Raw genomic sequence first — 22,939 nt, forward strand, 5'->3', positions numbered from 1 at the left:
ATGGGACATGAAATAACCCACAGTTCTGAGTTTCACAACTGTCCTGCCAGGTAGGGTCCCATCATGTCCCAGCTTTGGCATCAACAAGAAACCGTGGGGCAGGACACACAGCAGAGACAGAGGGGAATTATAGTTTCTGCTCTGAGAGGGAACAGCTATATGGCCAAAGAAACTGAAGCAACTGGCTCATCGATACCCATGGGGAATAGGAGAGCACATATGGATCACGAGGCTGGATGTTAAGGGTATTGAACTGAAGGTTAGAGACGTTTAAATAGGGTGCATTTATTGACACGGGGTATGCAGGTCACAGGGCACATGGTCAAGGGTTCGGCGTTCTGGCGAACACACCATGATACGATCCTAACAGTTCATTGAGCTGCTCCTTGAACCAACTCTGACACTCAAAGCCTTGCCCAGTCAATAAGGTAAATATGCCAGAAATTTCTTGGCACAGTATTGAGGGAAATATCAGTCGTCTCAGGGAAGTGAGAATGTTAGAACAGACTTACTATGTAAGAACTGAGAAACTACAGCCAACCATGTTCCTCGAGATGGTCCAAGGACACGCCCTTTACTAAGGAAATAAGGAATATACTTTTGAGAGAAGTCATATAATATCTGAGGAAATGGAGGCTACTTTTTTTTTTTTTTTTTTGCAGTACACAGGCCTCTCACTGTTGTGGCCTCTCACTGTTGTGGCCTCTCCCGTTGCGGAGCACAGGCTCAGCGGCCATGGCTCACGGGCCCAGCCGCTCCGCAGCACGTGGGATCCTCCCGGACCGGGGCACGAACCCGTGTCCCCTGCATCGTTAGGCGGACTCTCAACCACTGCGCCACCAGGGAAGCCCTGGAGGCTATTTTTTGTAGGCCAAGGTGGCTGTAGGATGTGCTGTCATAGACTGAGTTCCCTAATAGCACTGAGGGTGATAGGATTCCAAAAATGGCATGGCGACACGCAACACGTTCTGAGGCAAAGCGACATAATTACTGCAATGGCGAGTAAGGCTAATGGGCCGGCAATGGATATTTGACCATAGTGTTTTCATGGTTAAGAGAGATGGACAGCCAATTAGGGTGAGATGGACGATAAATTGATGGATAGATCTATCCTTCAGTCAATCTATCTATCCATCGATTGATTGATAGATAGAACTTTTCTGTGCTGATATGTCCTACACAGCCTGGTGGACTGAAGGCTATTATCAGCTGACAAATGGAAAATCATGATTCTTCACCAAGCTTCCAGATAAAAATCAGTCCACAGACCAAAAGCTCTCTGCAGTGTCACCACGAGTATATGCCCAAATACTTCTTCAATTTTTCTCAAAGAGATCTATGACGATTTTCTGGGTACCTGTGCCCTGGGGATGGAGATAAGGATACCCAGATATTTTGAGGGTTAGCAGAAATGGAGCCTGAGCTGACACTGATACCAGGAGATAGTCATTACCACCGTGATCCTCTGGATGGAGTGGGGGCATCTGGAGGTTATGTGGTCAATGGAGTTTTAGCTAAGGCCTGGCTCATAGTAGGACCAATGGATCTGAAGATCTACCCTGGGGTTATTCTGTTTTTCCAGTGTATAATAGGAATATATGTGCAAAACTATCAGCTGGCAAATAAAACAAGATAACGAACAACTCAATTCTCTTGGGGATGAAGGCTGGATTACTCCACCATTTAAGCAACGAAGATCAGCCAAAATACTGGCCAATGGTGAGAGAAAACCGAAATGGATGTTGAAGGGTTAGAGGATGAACATCAGTTACAACCTGTAGCTTGTTGCACTCTCTATTTTGTCTGAAATCTTTGTAGCATCTACATCTGGTTGCCATCTTGGAGGAGGCTCTGGGACAAACTGAACTTTTCAATCTCTTCTCAGAGAACGAGTGACAGCACCTGTTCTCACCCCTCTGGAGATCCCATATTGCAACAAGGGGGCCAGCTCTAGCGGAAGGAACAAGTGGTGCCCAGGAGGGGGTCTGTCAGACACATCCCACGAGTCACATCAAAGTTTCTTGGCCTTCCTTACCTACAGCCAGTTCTAGCCATTGCTAGAGATGGACTCACCTGTGATTTAACCAATTTCCACTCAGACACAACTGGGGAGGGCTTTGTTGCTTGCCCAAACTGTAGTCCTCCCTCTTCCTTTACTGGTTATGATGGTGCATGAAGCTTGTTTGGTGCCCAAGGAGGTGAAATTTATAAGTTCAAGGAAGTTAATGCACATTGGTGTAAATCTTTAGCCAAGCAGAGGTGTGAGCCAGTGGGCTCATTTTTCTCCCTTCTTCCTCTGGATGCACTGCCCTAAAATGCAATTCAAATGACTTCTTGGTAAACAAAGCGAAGGATTAGCCTTGGGTTGCACTTGGGGGCAGCTGCTTGACGGAGTTCTCCGTCCTCTGCTTCCCTCTTCCCTGGCCCTCAGTCCTATTTCTGGAATTGTCCTCTCTAATATGTTATTAGCACATAAGCCACTGCATTAGCTGCTGCTTCCTGGGAATCCCAGGCTAGAAGAGAAGGGAATCAACAATTGGCATTATGTGTACACAACATGCTCACTGTTAAAGAAAACACAATAGAATCATCAGATAAACATGTTAAACAAGTTAGAGTTCAGCAAATTCATCAGCTACAAGATGATCTCCAACCATGAATTACAAAAACATCCTGAATAGAAGATATCATTCATAGGAACAGTATTAAAAACAGTGACAAATTAGCACAGAAAGAAGAAAACATAACTGATTATATACAAAGGAAGGAGTTCCCATTCAGTCATAAATACAAAGGAAGCTTGCCTATGATAGAGATGGCTTCAAAACAGTGGGGAATTTTTAATAATAGGATCTGAAAAATTATCTTTTTAATATATCATACATGGATTTCAAATGAATGCTTTGTGAAAACATTTTTATTTGATCATGACCTATGAATAAATGCAAATTTCATTTCCCTGTAGCCCCAGATTTCAGGTTTTTGTTTTTTTATGGGAGCCTACCATAATTTTAATTTTGTTCCTTCAGAATAAGAGGCAAATGTGTCTTCCAGCAGTGTGGAGGAGGGCAAGAGAGGAAAACAGAGCTCTGAGTCGGGGTCACTGTGTCCCCACCAACAAAGCCCTGCTGGCTTGTCTGTAGGTGCAAGAGCATCAGAGTGTGAACAACAGCTTGAGCGTTTCAGGTGTTGCCCCTTTGGCTTGTAGCATCCACCTGCAGTTTAAGAAAAAGCCTGGCAGCGTAAAAGGGGGAGAGTAAATCAAATTCTCTGTTGTCTCAATTTTCAAAATGATGGGAGTTGGAGCAATTTTCACACCTTTCTTGTATGCAGGTCAGCTGGGGGATTTAAGTGACATGGCACTTTCTGTGATGAGTTTCAGACACTCATCACAGCTGGCCTAAAGCCTAATCACAGACTCCCGGTAAGGGGACAGGCACAAGCCCTATGCTTGGCAGGCATTCCTGGGAAAGAACTTACAAGCGTTCTTCTGGAAACATCTTTACAATACGTGCATCTCCTGAACCCTATGGTGGCCCATTGCTGGGATCATCAGCGCACCTGCTTGCCTTGTTCCCTGGAGAATCTGTTATGCTATAAGGGAATCTCTCCCTGTGTGAAAATAGATGGATCAACCTCAGAATATTTCTAAAAAATGGGCTGTGCTTTCTGCATGTGTGAAAGTGCATCACAGGAGTGACAATACAGTTTGTAGCAATGGAGATGGTAAACATCAGGATGTAACCACTGGCCCTCGGGTTCTGTCTCCGTTGGCTGCTGTGGAAAGCCATTGTGAGAATCACTCCCATGACTGGATGAAGATGGTGCTGAGATGGAGGCCGGGTGGTGGTGCTGGTGTTAGCAGTTTGTAGTTAAGGCCACGTACCTACCGGACACTTATCATGAACCCCAAACTGACCTAAGCCCGTTATGAGCACGAACACATTCAATCCTCTCAAAGATACTATGAGCTCAGCAGTTCTGTTATCCCATTGGGAAAATGTCATCCCTTCTAACTCTGGGTACCATCTTCTCTCTGATGCTCATTTGCCTTTTATCCATCAGTTCCCTCTGACATGTAACAAAAGCCCAGGAACAGAGGTAGGAGAATTAAAGGAACATCACACATAGGTGTCACACCTACCTTATCTCCACGAAAACTGAAAGTCTTTACCACTTTATGTTAGCGTCCTAGTACTAAGGGCAAACATAGGCATTTGAAAAAGAGCCCTGGATTAAGACCAATGAGGTATATTTACAACCTACTAAAAATATTAAAAAATGAAGATACAAGGGGAAAATGTAAAGGTGAAACCTTATGTTTCAAAACAGCTTTCTTGAGTAAGGGAAAGTGGATACTATGCTCAATGTGTGGTTGTGTGATTGTGTTTGTGATTTTCTCCTCTTCCTCACTTTCATAGTTTATCAAGCGAAGCATGTTCTGTAATGTGTCAACTCAGGGGCAGGCTAACCTTCAGGTCTCCAAATATTTTCCCACAGTTTCTGTAAATGGTAAGATGTCATGCAAAGGTTTAAAGTGCATGGTTCAGAAAGTAGTATTAGTTCTCCAGACATGGTTTCTGCTCATAAACATAATTACTCACAGGAACATTTTTTCCAGGAGTGACTGGTGTGACTTTTCCGTTCGTACAAGAACAGCACCTAACATCCAACTAAAATGCCAGAGTGAAGACCAGACTGTCTACGAAGCCATACTCATCCCATTTTAGACAAAATGCCACAAAGTTTCAGCCTGTAAAGTTTGGATACCAGAGCAGGCAAGGCACTGGCCAGCTGACATGGAGGACTCAGGCCAGCTTTCTGGTTTGTCTCTGGAACTGGGCTCAAAGGAGACTTTGCTATTTGACAAAAGTCCTGAATTCCTTAGGGCTGTTGTGTTGGTGAACATTTTGGCCACATGAGCCCACCTTTCCGTGTGACAGATTCTCAACCTAAAGCCTTCAATGAATTAGCTGGGAGAATGATTACAGAGCTTGTTAAGTAATTTACAAAGTATGGTTTAACATAATGCGTTGTTCCATTCTGGAAAAGTTTTCTGTCATTTTTTCGTCTTCCAACTATATGTCTCTCTATGAAGAGAAAAAAAAAAGTTGTTTCTGTTGTTTGGTTGTCTGTCTTTTATTCAAGTTTGGATGCCCTGTTCCGGCTTCCACTAGCAAATCAGGTGGCCCAGTTTGGCAAATGACCCTCCATGAAGATACAAACATTGTGCAAGAAACTCAACATCGCATGCTTCTTTCAGGGTAAGCAACTTAATGGAAAACAAATCGAATGGCCACTGAAATAACACGAATGCAATTCCCAGCCCCGGCTGGCCCTGCAGACTGTATGGATCAGTGAGAAAAGGAACAGGGGCGTTGCCGCCAGACACATCTATGTTCAAACCGCCTTCCAAAATTCCAACATTTACTAAGTAGACAACTCTGGACATGTACCTTAACTTTTCCACACCTCTCTTCCCTCATTTGTTAAGTCACACAAAGTCAGCATCCCTTTACTCCAGTGTGAGAATTAAATTAATGTTCGAATTCTGGACACAGGATATGCTCAATAAATAACTTCTATCCTGCCGCTAAACCCCTGTCATTTCCACCTTACGTAAAAAGAACGTGATGACTTGGGTGGAAAGCAAAGAGGACTGGGACTGCTTTGATATCAACTTCTCACACAAGATCCGAGCTGGCACTACACAGAATATTAGGGTCGCTGGACCAACAAATTTTGGAGATTAAATGGTTTGGGCTGAAGGAGAGCAAGGGGGTTCATTCTTTCAAAAGAGTTTTGAGTACATACTATGGGCAAGTCCCTTTTTCCAACAAGCCCTTAAAAATCGTTATGAACCAGGTCCTGTTCTCAGCATGTGAAATACTTCATTTGAATTACCATAACAATCCCCAGAGGCATGTAGTATTTATGGTACCATTTCACAGATGAGGAAAAAATGGCATAGAGGTGACGCAGGAAATGTAGCAGGTTCCCAAGCTACAGGGCAGAAGAACACACAGACTACAACGACCATGTTTGTTTGGGTTTTTTTTTTGGCTGCTCCATGCGGCTTGCAGGATCTTAGCTCCCCCACCAGGGATCGAACCCAGGCCACGGCAGTGAAAGCGCCGAGTACTAACCACTGGACCACCAGGGAACTCCTGATGACCATGTTTGTTACAACTATAGTCTCTGCCTTTTCAGTTACCAGGAGCTGCTTACTACACTGACTTCCTGTCTCTGGTGAGATCAGTTTGTAATTTTTCTTTCTGTTGAATTTTATTTGTGATTTTTTTTTTACCTTTTACATCTGTCTCAACTGTACCAGTCTGCCCTAATTCCCTGCCTCTTGCTTAATTTGTTTTATTATTTTATTTATAAACAATGAAGTACTTTTGGTGCAGCTTTAATGGGTACTCTGAGTCTCTGATCTTTAAAGGGTTTGGGTCAGCCTGGCCTGGCCCGGCTCATCCTGAAGAACCCTTGTCAGCTCTGACACTATTTATTTTGTTTTGTTTTGTTTTTGAATTTTATTTTATTTACTTTTTATACAGCAGGTTCTTATTAGTTATCTACTTTATACATATTAGTGTATATATGTCAATCCCAGTCTCCCACTTCATCCCACCACCATCATCTTCCCCCGCCACTTTCCCCCCTTCCTCTTGCTTAATTTTTGTGAAGGTCAGCTAACTGCTGCATCTGCCTCTGACATTTTTATATCTCTATATAACCCTGTCACATTTTATCAAAGACTCTCTCCTTTTACCCAGGTAAATTCAAGTCAAATTTCTGATAAAAATGTCTGCACTGTCTCCTCAGTGCATGGAGTATAAAATCCACACACTTTATGCTGGTGCGTGAGACCATCCATAATTGTGCTTTGACGTACCTTTATTTTTTTTCCCGCATAATCCCAACCTCCCAGAACAATCTTATTCTTGAACCCTGGACTCCTTTTCTCTCTTGAAATGGACTCTACATTTCCTTCCTTCCCAGCTCATAAAGCATCCCTTCCTATCACCTCCACCTCTTAAAATCATATATTTTTTTCTTCAAGGCCCCACTTAAATACATCTTCTCATAATCACCTCCTGAATTTTCCCAAGTAGAAGTATTTTTCTTCTTTTTAATGATTTGGGAGGGTTTGGCCTAAGTTGGATTCTGGATCTGTCACATGCATTGTGTGTGCCTTTGGATGAGTTATATCATCTCCAGGATTCTTGGGTCTTTATGTAAAAATCAGTGAGCCCCTCAGAAAACTCCGAACAATATACCTGAAGATCTCTGGCCTCATCATGTTATGATTCCCGCTTTTCACTGAAAGCAGATGAGGTCAGCACACTATGACTACATAGTGTCCTTAAGTGAGTTACACTTAGACCTCTGTGCCCGTCCTCACAGACAGACAAGACAAGGAAGAAAAGCAAGTGTCATCGCCAAATCTTCTGCTCAAACAATTTTTTTAGCTGTGACTTTTGTTTTATTATTTTTATAAAAATTAGATAAAAGCATGTCTTCTAGTGTACCAAGTTAAGAAATGATTGCAAAAGCGACAAAAAATGAAGTAAGTGGGAAATGACCTCTTCTGTCTTTCTCCGAGCACAGGGGCCATGCCACACCAGCTCTAAAGCAAATTATCCTATGGGTGACAAACCCCACCCTCAGACTGATGATGGGGCCAGCAATACTGGACATTTCATTCAATAAGGAATCTTGTAAGTTACACCCTTCTATTTGTAACTGACTCTTACTGTCCTAAGGTTTCTAACTTATTGCAATCACATAAAATAAGGTAAGATCTTTCCCAAGAGCTGAGATAATTCTAAGGTTGATAGAAGGTAAGTTTTGAGCTCATAAGACTGCTGTGAAGATATAAATAAAATAATGTATGTTGACTACCTAGCACACTACAAAGCATATATTAGACAGTCAGTAAAAATCCCCTTTCCTATTTTTTCTACTTTTTACCAACACTTTGTTATGCCCTAACAACATGCTTTTAAATTTGTCTTCTTTTTTTTTACATACAAAGACCTGGACCTCTTTAATGCACACAATTTGATGAGTCTTCTAATTGTGGTGGGCCATTCTTCTTTACTGTCGAAGACTGTGAACTCTTTGTGGACAAAACCCCCAACTTAGTCACCATTGCATATTTACCCAGCTTCTGCATATAGTAGTTATTAGTAAATGTTGGAGTTAAATTGACTCTGCTAAGTTTGATATACTGAGACTATGCTGATACTTTTAGCTGAAGAATGATTGGGGAACAGTTTGCACAGACTTTTCATTGAACTAATGAGTGAGTTCAATATGCAAATAGCTTAAACAGGCAAGACAGGAATTAACACAAAGACTGTTTTGTTGTGAAACGAACCAGGCATGAGTTTTGAGTTTAAGAGAGCCTCGATTGCTTAGGCATTTCTAAAGACCTGGATGAATGTACTACATCTTTCACACTGTCATATATTTTTGTAAATTTGTAAAATCACAGTTGATTAAAAAGCCTTTCTACTTCCTCTCCAATGTGTCATTTGCCTCACTTTTGCTTTTATTGGGTAAATGGCAGTGGATGCAGATACTTTCAGTATCCAGTCAAGGGGCAGTTGAGCGGAGAACACATTTAATCCGATTACATGGTTGGCAGCTACTTCTGTGAACAACTCTTCCAGTATATAAATGGTTTCCAGTTACACTTCTTTAGCTCATGGTGCCAACCTACACAGCACTGTGACAAATTTTCAGGGCAAGGAGATGAGTCACTGTTTGGACATAGCCTGGCATTGTAAATACACGGGTAGTAGAGAAAAAACAAAGTTTGAAATGTGTGCATCCAACAGCTAGACTTGCAAAAGTCTTCTCATCACCAGATGTGTAAAAACCATAGACAGAAGACCTGAAGATACCTCCTAGAAGGAGTATACTTAGTAATCCAGTATATAAATCAATATAAATGCAGGTGGTGGATTGAACAACTAGCCTATTTCTTCATGTCTCTATCCATCCACAGTTCGCTACACTCTCATTACAGGGAAATCACACTTGCTCAGCCATCTCTTCACTCTTCCAAATGACATACTTTGCCCAAAGGAATGAGGTGGAAATATCAATGTGTCCATTCTGGCCTGGGCTTTCAGAGCCAAAACATAGTTCTGCTTGCCTGCCTTACCTCTGCAACTGCCATGAGCAAAACATGCCCTGTTTAGCTCCCATTTCTAGAAGAAAAAGAGTAGAGGCACTTGGCTGACCCACAGAACTTCAGTGAGAAGCTAGGTTGTCCCAGCCATCTAGCTGAGGCACCTGGACCAGCCAAGCACCAGGCAACCCACAGATCCATGAGAATGAATAATTCTTACCTAAGCCACTAAGTCTGGCATAGTTTGGTCATGCAGCAGTGTTATGGAAGTAGATAAATGATCCAATATGATCACTCCCTTTTTGGAGATTGTATGACATAAGTTTATTAGCACTGAAACGTTTGAGAACAGTGTAATTGGAGTAAAGTGTACTAAGTGTAAAGTTGCATGGTTTAGGAATCCAAGCATCCCCAATAAATTTTGACCAGTAATAGTACAGACTAACTTTAATCTCTATTTTCTCTATAGAAAATACAGCAAAATCAGTACCATACAAACACTTCAAAGAAATTGTAAAATACATAAGAAAGATTATTACTGTATATCAGAAATTATATATATATTTGTGTGTGTGTGGTATTTATGGACATGTTAATTCTTTAAATTTATTATTTTTTCAGATTTCTTTTTTAACTGCTTTATTGAGGTGTGATGGCCATAAAATAAATGGCACATGTCTGAAGTATATAATTTGGTATGTTTTGATACATATATACACCCATGAAACCAACACCATAATCAAAACACGAATAGGTCCATCATCTCAAAAACCTTCCTACCGTTGTTGAACCTGACTCCCACGCCTGCCTACCCATGGCCCCTTCACGAAGCAACCACTGATCTGCTTTCTATCACTATTGATTAGTTTGCATTTTCTAGAATTTTACATAAATTCAATGACCTATTTGCTCATTTTTGTATGGCTTCTCTTATCCATGTTGTTGTAGCAATGGCTTATTCCTTTTTTCCTTTTTTTTTTTGGTAAATATCCCACTGTGTGAATTGGCCATAGTTTGTTTAAACATTCACCTCTTGATGAACATTTAGATTATTTCCAGCATTTGGGTAACACAAACAAAGGTGATATGCACATTCACGTCTAAGTCTTTATATGGACACATGCATTCATATCTCTTGGGCAAATGCCAAGGAGTGGAATGACTGAATATTTGGTATGTGTGTATTTAGCTTTTTAAGAATTTGCTGATCCGTTTTCCAAAAATCATTGTATCATTTTATATTCCCACCATCACTGTGAGAGAGTTCTAGTTCCTACACATCGTTGCCAAGACTTGGTCTGGACAGTCTTTTTCTTTTCTTTCTTCTTTAGTTATTCCAACAGTTGGTTAGTGATTTCTCATTGTGGCTTCATTTGCATTTACCTAAAATGACTAATAAGTTGAGTATCTTTCAAGTACTAAATTGCTATCTGGATATCCTCTTTGGTGAAGTGTCTGTTCCAATTTTTTCCCATTTATATATAGGGCTATTTTCTTATTACTGAGTTTAGATCATTATTTACATATTCTGGATACAAAGTCCTTTATCAGCTGTCTGATTTGCAGATATTTTCTCCAAGTCCTTGACTTGTCTTTTCATTTCCAAGCAGAGTCTTATTAAGAAGAGATGTTTTCATTTTGATAAACTCCAATTTATCAAGTTATTCTTTTAAAGATAATTCTTTTGGTATTGTACCTATAAAATCTTTGCCTAACCTATAGTCATAAAGGTTTTTTTTTCCTATATTTTTCTTCTAGAGGTTTTATAGATTAGTTATGCCATATTTTGAATTAATATTTTGTATATGGGATGAGATACAGAGTAAAGTTTGTTTGCTTGCTTGTTTTTGCCTCTGATTCTTAAAAAAATTATCTTCTTTTCCACTGAATTGCTACTGCACTTTTATTAAAAGTCAATTGACCATACAAACGTAGGTGTTAACCTGGAATCACTATTTTGTTCAATGATGTATATGTTTATCTTAATGCTAGCACCATATATATATTGTATTATAATATAAACTATATTATAATATATATAATATATTATACATATATAATGTTGTATTAGATTTGTTGGAAATGTGTTAAAACTTTTTGCATCTATTTTATGAGACATATTGTTCTGTATTTTTCTTGTAATATCTTTGGTTTTTATATCAGAGTAATTCTGGCATCATAGAATGAACTGTGAATTTTCCCTTCTTTTTCAGTTTTCTGGAAGGTTTTTGTATAGCATTGATATTATTTCTTCATTAAATATTTTATAGAATTAACCAGTGAAGACATCTGGATATACAGATATTTCAGGGGAAGATTTTCAGCAATAAATTCCCTTTCTCTAATAGTTGTAGAGTGACTCAGGCTATCTGTGAGCCTTGATAGTCTGTGTCCTTAGGAAAGTTTTCCACTTCATCTATGTTGTTGTATCTATCATCTTGAAGTTGCCTGTGATATTCCCTTATTACTCTCTTAATAGCTTATTAACGTTTTATTGTAAATATTCACTTTTTTGTTCATAACTTTGTATTCTTTGTCCAAAAAGTATTTAATCTTATGGAAATACATATTCTGGAAGTGCTCCTGTTATTAACCTGCATAATCTTAGAGGTGGCTGCTCTTCTCAAATGTACTTTGCTGCTTTAAGAATATGTGCAGGACCACCCTTCCCCAACTGGCCCACCATCAAGTCTCCTTCCACCAGAAGAGATAACTGGTATATTTTTGGAGGATATGTGGCTATTGTGACTAAGCTTTCTGAGCACAAATCCATTCATTTTCTAGAGTGTCAACTCTAAAATGCTGTGACTACTACTGACCAGAATTCCTTCCATCACGAACACCAGATATGATTTAGATACTATCGATCATGTGCACTAAACAAGTACTTGCATTAAGAATTTGCATAAGAGAAGAGGAGGAACTATCAGACATATGACCACCACCGTCAGCTACTGTTTACCTGTTCCTGATACCTTTTACAACAACAGTAAGGTGGAACAAAGAATACACCATGAAAATAAAATATATGAAATATAAATTACAAGAGATGAATGACTCATCATTCAATGGGACTTCTAGGTCTTTTGTTACGATTGTCAGCTGTGCTAATACCTGAGCTTTTAGCGCCTTTCTATTTCTTTCAAAATATATTATTGAAGATTGTTTCCTTATTTAAAAGGCACTTTAATGTTTTTCCAATTTCATAGATTACCTGTCCATACCACGCTCTTTGAACCATCTCTCCACCTCCGCACTCACACACACAATATAATGGACCTCTTTTACCACTGATCCTCAGGGAAAGATAATTCAAAACTGTCCATAACCATTTAATACAACCCCAAATGTGTTTTGGGTACATTTTTATCCAATTGAATACTTAATCATCCATGTCTTACTGGCTAACTTGGTATATTACCATTTATTACTCCATATTGAAAAGTTCCTCTATCTATAGAAACATATACCTAATGGTCTTCCAGGATTCTTTCATTGCAAAATTTTCAGAGACATTAAGAAAATCTGTTATCCATAACATTTCTTTTCAAATCTCCGTATGTGTCAGGTTTTATTCTACTTATCCAAAAACTGATGACTATGAAAGGTACAGGATTTAATATGTCACACCAATTTCACTCTCGTACAAAATTCCTTATATCCACATCACACTAAGGAAACCCTCATAGACCAGGTGAGGAATTTTCACGGAGTAAATTAAAGAATCAGTATTTTGAAGACAGGGCCAGCTCCCAAGTGGCATCTACCTGTGATATATCCATGTATTCACAATACTCAGGAAAAATGGGACCTTGTTTTTGATATAAAAGTACCAAGATTATGAATGGTCATAGGGGTGGGTAATTAGAAAGTTTTGGAGAAATGCTCAAGGACTGAAGTCAGGGCAAGTTTTAGTTCCTCAGCAGAACTGGATCCTTGAGTACTGGAGACACAAGAGCTGATGCCATTATAACAGAGCCTCATGAACGGAGGCAGTGTAGCTTCGTGGTTAACAACAGACTCTTGGACCACATAAATCGAAACTGAAATTCTCAACCCTCTTCTTCATGTCCTCGGGAGAAATGTTTTTAATCTCTCTAATTACAAGTTCCCCAATCTATGTAATAATAGAACTTACCTAATATTCTTACAATAATAAATAAATAAGGACTAATGAAAAAAGTTAGTACAAAACTTGACAAACAGAGGACAAAAATGTTAGTGCCACAGACTGAATATCTGTGTCCCCCCAAACTTTATACGTTGAAACCTAATCCTTAACGTGCTTCTATTAGGAGGTGAGGCCTTTGGGAGGTGAATAGATCATGAGGGGTAGGGCTATGGTGAATGGGATTAGTGCCCTTACAGAAGGCACCCCACAGAACTTCCGTGTCTCTTCTGCCAGGTGAGGACATAGAGAGAAGACAATGTTTATGAAGAGGAAGTGGGTTCTCATCAGATACAGATGTGTCAGCACCTTGATCCTGGACGCCCCAGTCCCCAGAACTGTGAGCAATGATTTCTGTTGTTTATAAGCCATCCAGCCTCTGGAACTTAGTGACAGAAGCCCAAGAGCGTTGGCCTGTATTATCTTAGCCTGGTTTAGAAACAGGGGCACTGAGAGGTTAAGAACAGCCTAGTTTCCACCCCAAGTAAATAGCAGATTCCGCACTCAAGCCAGGCTCCCTCACTCCAAGATCTCGAGAAGTATTCCCACTCTCCTACTGTCTTATTCCATCTCCACTTTTGCGGAACACTTGTTACTATATTCTTGCAGTGGACATCCCAACATAAGTACTTAAGGTATATGCATGCCTGCACAGTCCATAGAGACGATGTGAACCTATGTCTGTGCCTGGAAACCCACAGCATCCTTCCACCTCGACGGCGCACAGCACAACAACTAGAGATGTGCAGTCACATGAGAAAACATAACGTTACAGAGAGCAAAGGCAGAAAAGAACAAGGTGAGCGAATGACTCAGCCCTTACAGACTGAGAGAGTTAAAGAGACAGGAGAAAAGACATCTAGGAAGGATGCTCGCAAGCGTTCAAGACAGTCCACCTAAAACAAGGAAATGAGACAATAAACAAAGTTGGAACTGGGTGAAAGGTGATTTGGTGAGAGACTGTTGTTTGCACAATAATCAGTCCTATAGATTAGACTTTTTAGTACTGAAGTATAGAATAAAAGTTACAGGTGTATAGCTTGAGTTATGATCTCAAAATCGATACACCTAGGCTAAGAAATAGCCACAATCCAGAATAGAATTATATGTATATATGTATACATATACATACATGTATATAGATATATGTCATTACATGCATCTATCACTTGGATTTCAAATGTTATATCGATTTAGTGATGATTAACTTGATTATAGTTATAAGGATATTTATTTACTTTCATCAATAGGATAAGTTATTCTGAAAATTATTTTTAAAGTAAAAAAATTCAGGATTTCATACTAAGAAAATGAAAAGCCCAAATCCTTCCTGGATTCAAACTAAGAAAATCATAACCCAAATCCAACCTTGTAACATTTCAGATGGTTTATGACTATTTTCCAATGATATACCAAGTGAATCTCATATTTATAGTAGATTCCAGTGAAAATCACCCTTCATTAAACAAGAAGGACAGCAAGGAAAAGATCGTATCTTTTGCATCTTTTTAGACCAGGAGAGAAAATGCATTTACAAACAACAAGGTATTTTTTGTTTGTTTGGATATTTGTTTGTTTTTCTTCCTTCGGGAATACCGCTTGGACCTCAAGAAGAGCTACTTGTGAAGTTCTTGAGTCCAACCAGTAAGAGCCATGAGTCCTACGCCACCTTCTAAAAGACACACTCTCACGAAAAGATTGCACTCTTGGGTGCATAGTCAGACTTGTGGCATTCAGTCTTAACACAGGAGGAAGGTGAAACTGCACCGTCACACCAGATTCTAATCGCAGTCACTCTCATGGGTGGTCTGCACCCGGAGATGGAGAAGGAAGCTCCCTAGCTTCTCTCTTGTGAGCTCCCACATTGAGGCTGATAGAAGTTATAGGTGTGAAATGTGCTGCTTCTACCTAGAAACTTTTACCTCCCAGAAATGACCACCTCTCCACCTCAGGTATTTGTTAAAACACAGGAAAGGGAAGAAAACACTGAGTCTTAAAGAGATGAGTCCCATTCTGCCCGTGACGATCGATGTATGTGTCAACTTGGTTAGACTGTGGTGCCCAGATACTTGGTCAGACACCAGTCGAGATGCTGCTGTGAAGGCATTTTGTTAGGTGTGATTAACATTTAAATCGGTAGACCTTGAGAGTACACATTACCCTTTAAACTGTGGGTGAGCCTTAAGAGCAAAAGACCTTCAAAGAAAAAGACTGAGCTCCTCCAGAGGAAGAAGAAATCCTGTCTCCAGACTTGGGCTTTGACATCCACCTCTCCCTCTGCCCCCAGCCCCGCTGGCTGGCGCTGCAGAATGTGGACATGCAAGCCCCTCCAATCACGGGAACCAACTCCTCAAAATAAAAACCTCTGTCTCTCGGATTTGCTATAACTGTATTTCCATCTATGAGAATAACGACTGCATCACTTCTTCTTTGCGTGCAATTTATATGTAAGCCGAGTTTATTCATCATGACAGGTGAGGTCTTCCTGACCTTCACTCACCCTGCACGGCTAATGTAGGGTGACGGGAACCTTCTCTTCCTCCCTGTCATCAGGGCTCATGGTGACAGGGGATCTATCTCATTCAGTGCATCCACTTATTAAGGTGAATTGTGCACTGCCTTTTATTTTTATTTTTATTTTTTTTGTGGTACGCGGGCCTCTCACTGTTGCGGCCTCTCCCGCCGCGGAGCACAGGCTCCGGATGCGCAGGCTCAGCGGCCATGGCTCACGTGCCCAGCCGCTCCGCGGCATGTGGGATCCTCCCGGACTGGGGCACGAACCCGTGTCTCCTGCGTCGGCAGGCGGACTCTCAACCACTGCGCCACCAGGGAAGCCCCTGCACTGCCTTTTAAAGTATCTGCCCAGAAAAGACTCAGGTACTTTTGTTCATATTTCACTGACCAAAATATGACATTATTTCACTTAATTTCACAGAAGGTTGAGAGGTGCAATTCTATCATCTACCCAGAAGAAAGAGAAATGATTTTTTGTGAGCAACAGTAATAAAAAGCAGTGTGTGGCCTTCTGAGCATTTCCTTTATGTCAGATACGCTCCTCATGTTCATCATCACTCCCATCAGGCCAGTGTGTCAAGGTCATAGTCTGGGATCTGAACCAGTGTTCTGTTCTCGTATGATATTCTACGGGTGCCGCTCTTGGTAGAGAGCCGCTGAGCCAAAATGAAAAGAAACCTCCCCCGCACTCATACAGCCCATAGTAATAGAACAGTAACAAGATCACCACAACAAACACCTCCCTTTTGGAATGGGGAGAGATGTAAGAGTCACAGATATCACCAGTCCCTGGCAGTTCTAAAATACCACAGGGAGACACTGCTGGGGTGGAGAATGTTCTCTGGTTACACCGGATGCTTACCTTCAGGGGACCAGGGTCTGCCCTCGGGAGAGGCCTTACTTTTCCACGTTCATCCTTGGCCACATCTGCAGTAGACGACACAGAAGAAGCTCTCCTGGGGTCCGAGCAGGTGGTCCAGGCTGCTTCCTGCCAATGGGACATGGGAAGACTCAGTTTTGCTTTGCAGACTAAAGAGTCACAAACATGTCTTGAGACTAAGATTTTGGTGTCTTGAGCAATAAAACTCTCTTAAGACAAATCTTCTGTATTTGATGACCATCAATCTTTACTAAAGATTTTTTTTCTTCAACCAAAGACTCACTTCTTCCATTTTGTTTTTTTATGGAGATGCCTCGGAATGTAAATACCACTGTATGTGGGTAGTTTCCCTAAAATGGACAGAAATTTCTTTCCCTGCCCTTATTTCAGAGAAAAACTGATATAAGTAAGAGAGATAAACCAGATGCAATTTTAGTAAAAGTAAACAAAGAAGCTAAATGCAGGACAATTAACTCTGTGAACAATAAAACCAAATATCAATCCAACTTCAATCACAAGATTCATAAGTTGATGATTTCAGAGAAAGTATAACTAAATACGTTCAAGAGCATAAACTTTTATGATTTGAAAAGTAATTTGCTCTCACATTATTTGAATTTTAACTGATAACGACAAACAACTGTGACCATGTTGAAGTGACAAAATATGTGTTTATTTGCAGAACTGCACAGGACGGAATATAACATTTTTGTGTGAAAATGGGTATAAAATTATAAATCTATTGTCCTGTGAATGCAGATAATGCAACATCACTCCAATAGGGTCTGAGCTTTCAGGATTCCATTTTATGAAATTATACAATTAATGGAGCAAACATTCCATTATAATATTAGGAGAATAAGAAACTAATCTTTTCATATCAATATTTTTCTCTTAGTAGAGAAACTACTTACTTTGAAAAGGGAGATCAATGTGACATGAATGCCCCCCATTTTATTATTTTTGAATGCATTTCAAAAATATATATTCCATTGGGATTTAAAGAATAAGTACATATATGTCCATTTGTTTTCAATATTACTCAAATATTAAGTGTGAAATTAAAGAAGACATTTCTTAGGTTTTATTTAAGAAACATGTGATTTTAGTAGAAATTTAAAATTGTGTATAACATTCAGGTGAAAAGCACATACAACAGTACTTCAGAAACATAACTGTAAAGATGGAAACTTAACCCCTGTTTAATTTAAAACTAAAAAGATAATAAACACACGGAAAAATCTAAATGTTTGGCAACTAATCTTGATCAAGTATTGACTTAAGTGTGAGTTATGCTAAAATATGAGCACTTTAAAAAAGCCTTCATGTTAAAACATGTGAAAAGTTTGTCTAGTAAAGCAAAGTAAGCTTTTATTAAATTAAACTTTTTACATGAGCTAGTTGTAGACTCACATGCAGTTGTTAAAAATAATAAAAAGAGATTCCATTTACTCTGTATCCAATGGTAATATCTTGTACAACTATAGCACAATATCGTAATTAGGATATTGACATTGATGCCCTCAGGGTGCAGACATTTCCATCACCATAAGGGTCCTCCATGTTGCCCTTTTAAAGCCTCACTCAATTCCCTCCCACTTCCCCCTCACCCCCAGGAACCATTAATCTGCTCTCCATTTCTGCAATTCCTTCATTTCTAGACTGTGTAACTGAGTTTATCCAACATGTAACAACCTGATATTGACTTTTTCACTCAACATAATTTCTGGAGATTCATACAAGCTGTTGCCAAGTAACGTTTCATGGGATGGTTGGACCACAGACTGTTTAACCATTCACCTGTAGAAGGACATCTGGGTTGTTTCCAGTTAGGTCTATTCAGAAAGCTGCTGTAAACATTCACGAATTTTCTAGTTTCTTTTTCGTATGAACATAAGTTTTCATTTCTCTGGGATACATGAATGCAATGGCTGGATAATGTGGTAACTGCATATTCAGTTTTTTAAGAATCTGCCAAACTAGTTCCCGGAGCGGCTGCATGATGTTACATTCCCACCAGGAATGCATGTGTGCTTTGGTTTCTCTGCCTCTTTGTCAGCGTTTAAACGTTATCGCTATTTTTTATTTTAGCCATTCTGATAAGCGTGTGGTGATATCTCACTGAAGTGGTGCTTTGCGTTGCCCAAATAGCTAATGTTGTTGAATATCATTCTCCGGGCTTATCTACAATTCTTATGTCCTCTTCATTGAAATGTCTCTATGTATTTTGCCCATTTTCTATTTGGATTAATTTTTTTTAACTATTGAATTTTGAGAGATATTTATATATTCTACAGACTGGTGCATTGCCGGATATACGGTTTGCAAATATTTTCTCCCAGTCTGTAGCTTGTCTTTTCATCCTCTTGACAGGGTCTTTTGCTAAGCAAAAGTTTTAAATTATGAGGAAGTCCAATTTACCTGTTTCTTTTTTCTTTTATGGATTGTTTACACGGTGTCAAGTCCAAGAGCTCTTTGCCTAGCCCTAGATCTTAAAGATTCTTGTTTCCTTTCTCCCTAAGAGTCTTACAGTATTAATTTAAGTCTGTGATCCATTTTAAGTTAGTATTTGTGTAAAGTGTGAAGTTTAGGTCCAGGTTTGTTTTTTCTTTTGTTTTTTTGGCCCATGAATATGCAATTGCTCCAGCACTGTATTCTGAAAAGGCTATTCTTCAATTGAATTGTTTTAACCCTTTGGTCAAAAATCAGCTGGGCATATCTGTTCACATCTATTGCTGAGTTATCTATTCTGCTCTACTGATTTATATTTAACTCTTTTTAAGAATTAAAAAATATAGGAGCAATTATACTCCAATAAAGATGTTAAATATATATATATATATAGGGACTTCCCTGGTGGCCCAGTGGTTAAGAATCCGCCTGCCAATGCAGGGGACACAGGTTTGAACCCTGGTCTGGGAAGATCCCACATGCTGCGGAGCAACTAAGCTCGTGCACCACAACTACTGAGACTGCACTCTAGAGCCCGCGAGCCACAACTACTGAAGCCCACACACCTAGAGCCCATGCTCCGCAACAAGAGAAGCCACTGCAATGAGAAGCCCCGTGGACAGTAATGAAGAGTAGCCCCCGCTCGCTGCAACTAGAGAAAGCCTGCGCGCAGCAACAAAGACCCAACGCAGCCAAAAAATAAGTAAATAAATAAATAAAATAAATTTATAAAATATATATACATATATCATGAAGAAAAGTAGAGTATTTAGTAGTTACTTCCTTTTGTTAATTGTAATACAGAACAAACTGCTCTCATATTCCATTTCCTCTCTCCTCTGCAGAGTCAGCCTCTATTGCACACAAGCGAGGCCATGTAAATGAGTCAGATCCATAGACTTTATGTATGGAATGCCCCTTACAGTCCTGGCTCCTAAAACCTCTTTGGTAATCCTACATGCTTTCACTTTCCCATCTATTGGGTTGGCCAAAAAGTTCATTCCATTTTAAGTAAAAATAAAAAACAGTTTTCATTTTCACCAAGAACTTTACTGAACAACATATTTACTGACCAAACAAACTTTTTGGCCAACCCAATACCAGCTAAAGAAGGACTACTCAATGACCATAAAGGAAAGTGGGGTCACAGAGACAAGGATCCTGAGCTCCTGAATGACTGAGTGGAGGAGATCCCTTCCCCCAGCTAAACTCCAGTGCATGTGCAAAATAAACTTCCTCTGTGCTAAGATATGGAGGTTGTTCATAAAAGCAGGAAATATCCTGGTTTTCTTATCCCCTCTCCCTTAATGACCTGGGATTCTACTTCTCTATGAAGCATTGCCACATACTCCAAGAAATCGTAGCTTTTACCCAACATCAAATAAAAACAAGAAGTCACAGTCAGTGACATTCTGTTTGGCCTACCTCTCCCACGGACACCAACGGCAACCCTCTGAGTCCATGTTATCAAGGCAGGACACATTTTGGTTTCTGAGTGACAGAAAAACACCAACTGCATATGTGATATGAGTTAGTATGGGTCTTTCTATTCAACAAACAAGGAAGTCTGGTCTAATTCAAAACTGCCTTCTTCAGGCATTCTGAGGAGGGAGGGAAACAAATCAAAACGGGAATACAACATACTAAATTGTACGGGATGCTGCAAAAGCAGTTTTGAGAGAGAAGTTTATAGCTATAAATATCTATTGATACATTAAGAAAAATGAAAGATAAATAAACAACCTAACTTTACACCCCAAGGAACTAGAAAAGGAAGAAAAAATGAACCAAAAGTTGTTAGAGGGAGGAAATTACAAGGATCAAACATAAATAAATGAAACGAGACTAAAAAGAATAGGGAAAACAGTACAGCTACATACAAAAGAAGCTAACTGGATGACTTTCTCACATTACGTACAAAACTAAACTCAGAATGGATTAAAGACTTAAATTAAGACCTGAAACCATAAAGCTCCTAAAAGAAAACATAGGCAGTATGCCCTTTTACATTGGTCTTAGCAATATTTTTTTGGGTATGTTTCCTCAGGCAAGGGAAACAAAAGTAAAAAATAAACAAATTGGACTACATCAAACTAAAATGCTTTTGCACAGCAAAGGAAACCATCAACAAAATGAAAAGGCTGCCTACTGAATGGGAGAAGATATTTTCAAACAATATATCTGATAAGGGGTTAATAACCAAAATATACAAAGAACTCACACTACTCAACACCAAAAAACAAGCAACCCAATTTAAAAAATTTAAAAGATGACCTAATAGAGATTTTTCCAAAGAAAATATACACATGGCCAACAGACACATGAAAAAGCACTCAACATCACTAATCATCAGGGAAATGCAAATTAAAACTACAGTGAGATATTACCTCACATCTGTTAGAATGGCTATTATCAAACAGACAAATAGCAAGTTTCGGCAAGGATATGGAGAAAGGGGAACCTTAGTGCACTGTTGGTGGGAATGTAAATTAAATTGGTGCAGCCACTGTGGAAAATAGTATGGAGGTTCCTTAAAAAACTAAAAATAGAGCTACCATATGATCCAAGCAATTCCACTTCTGGATATTTTTCCAAAGAAAACAAAAACACCAATTTGAAAAGATATATGCACCCCTATGCTCACTGCAGCATTATTTACCATAGCCAAGATATGGAAGCAACCTCAGTGCCCATCAATAGATGAATGCATAAAGAAGTGTGGAAATATATACAATGGAATGTTACTCAGCCGTAAAGCAGAATGGAATCTTGCCATCTGCAACAACACAGATGGACATAGAGGGTATGATGCTAAGTGAAATAAATCAGATGTACACTGTATGATTTCACTTATATGTGGACTCTTAAGAAACAAAACAAAACAAACAAACAAAAGCAAAACCAGCCATAAAAAAACAGAAAAAGAGTCATAGATACAGAGGACAAACTGGTAGTTTCCAGAGGGAAAGAAGGTAGGCGAGGATGAGTGAAATAGGTGAGTGAGATCAAGAGATACAAACCAAATAATAATAATGATAATAAATAAATAAAATTAAAATAATGGAAAAGCTCAATGAAACTAAGAATTTTTTAAAAAGATAAAATTGAAAAACATTTATTAGCTAAATGAACCAAGATTAAAATAGAGAAGATTCTAATAAACAAAATCAGGAATGTAATGGAGGCATTACAACTGATAAAGAAATACTAAAGATCATAAGTAAAGAGCATGAAAAATGTTATGTCAACAAATTAGATAACCTAGAAGAAATGGATAAATTCCTAGAAACATACAACTTACCAAGACTGAATCATAAAGAAACAGAACAGACCAATTACTAATAAGGAGATTGAATCAGTAATCAAAAACCTCCCAACAAAAAAACATCCAGGATCAGATGGCTTCACTGGTGAATTCCACTAAACATTTAAAAAAGAACTAATACCAGTTTTTCTGAAACTCTTCCTAAAAACAAAATAGAAGCAAATACACCCAAACTAATTTTATGAGGCCAGTATTATCCTGATACCAAAACCCGACAGGAATGCTCCAAAAAAGAAAATTACAGGCCAACACCCATGATGCACACAGAAGCAAAAATCCTCAACAAAATACAGCCAACCAAATGCAACAGTACATTACAAGGATCATGCATCATGATCAGGTGGGATTTATTCCTGGGATGCAAGGATGGTTCAACATACACAGATCAATAAATGTGATAGACCACATTAAAAAAATGAAAGGCAAAAATCATATGCTTCTCTCAATAGACACAGA

The 22,939-nt window shown here is 39.2% G+C and overlaps 1 long non-coding RNA gene across 1 annotated transcript in view; it reads right to left on the minus strand.

The window, feature by feature from the left end:
- Positions 1-22,939, minus strand: part of LOC308608182 — a 313,902-nt gene that overhangs the window by 96,070 nt on the left and 194,893 nt on the right. The window contains exon 2 of the long non-coding RNA XR_014014105.1: positions 16,690-16,815. This is a non-coding gene — a long non-coding RNA (uncharacterized lncRNA). The remainder of the gene's footprint in view (positions 1-16,689; positions 16,816-22,939) is intronic.

The sequence above is a fragment of the Mesoplodon bidens genome, assembly GCF_964165515.1.
Source record: "Mesoplodon bidens genome assembly, chromosome: 20".
Taxonomy (NCBI): Eukaryota; Metazoa; Chordata; class Mammalia; order Artiodactyla; family Ziphiidae; genus Mesoplodon; species Mesoplodon bidens.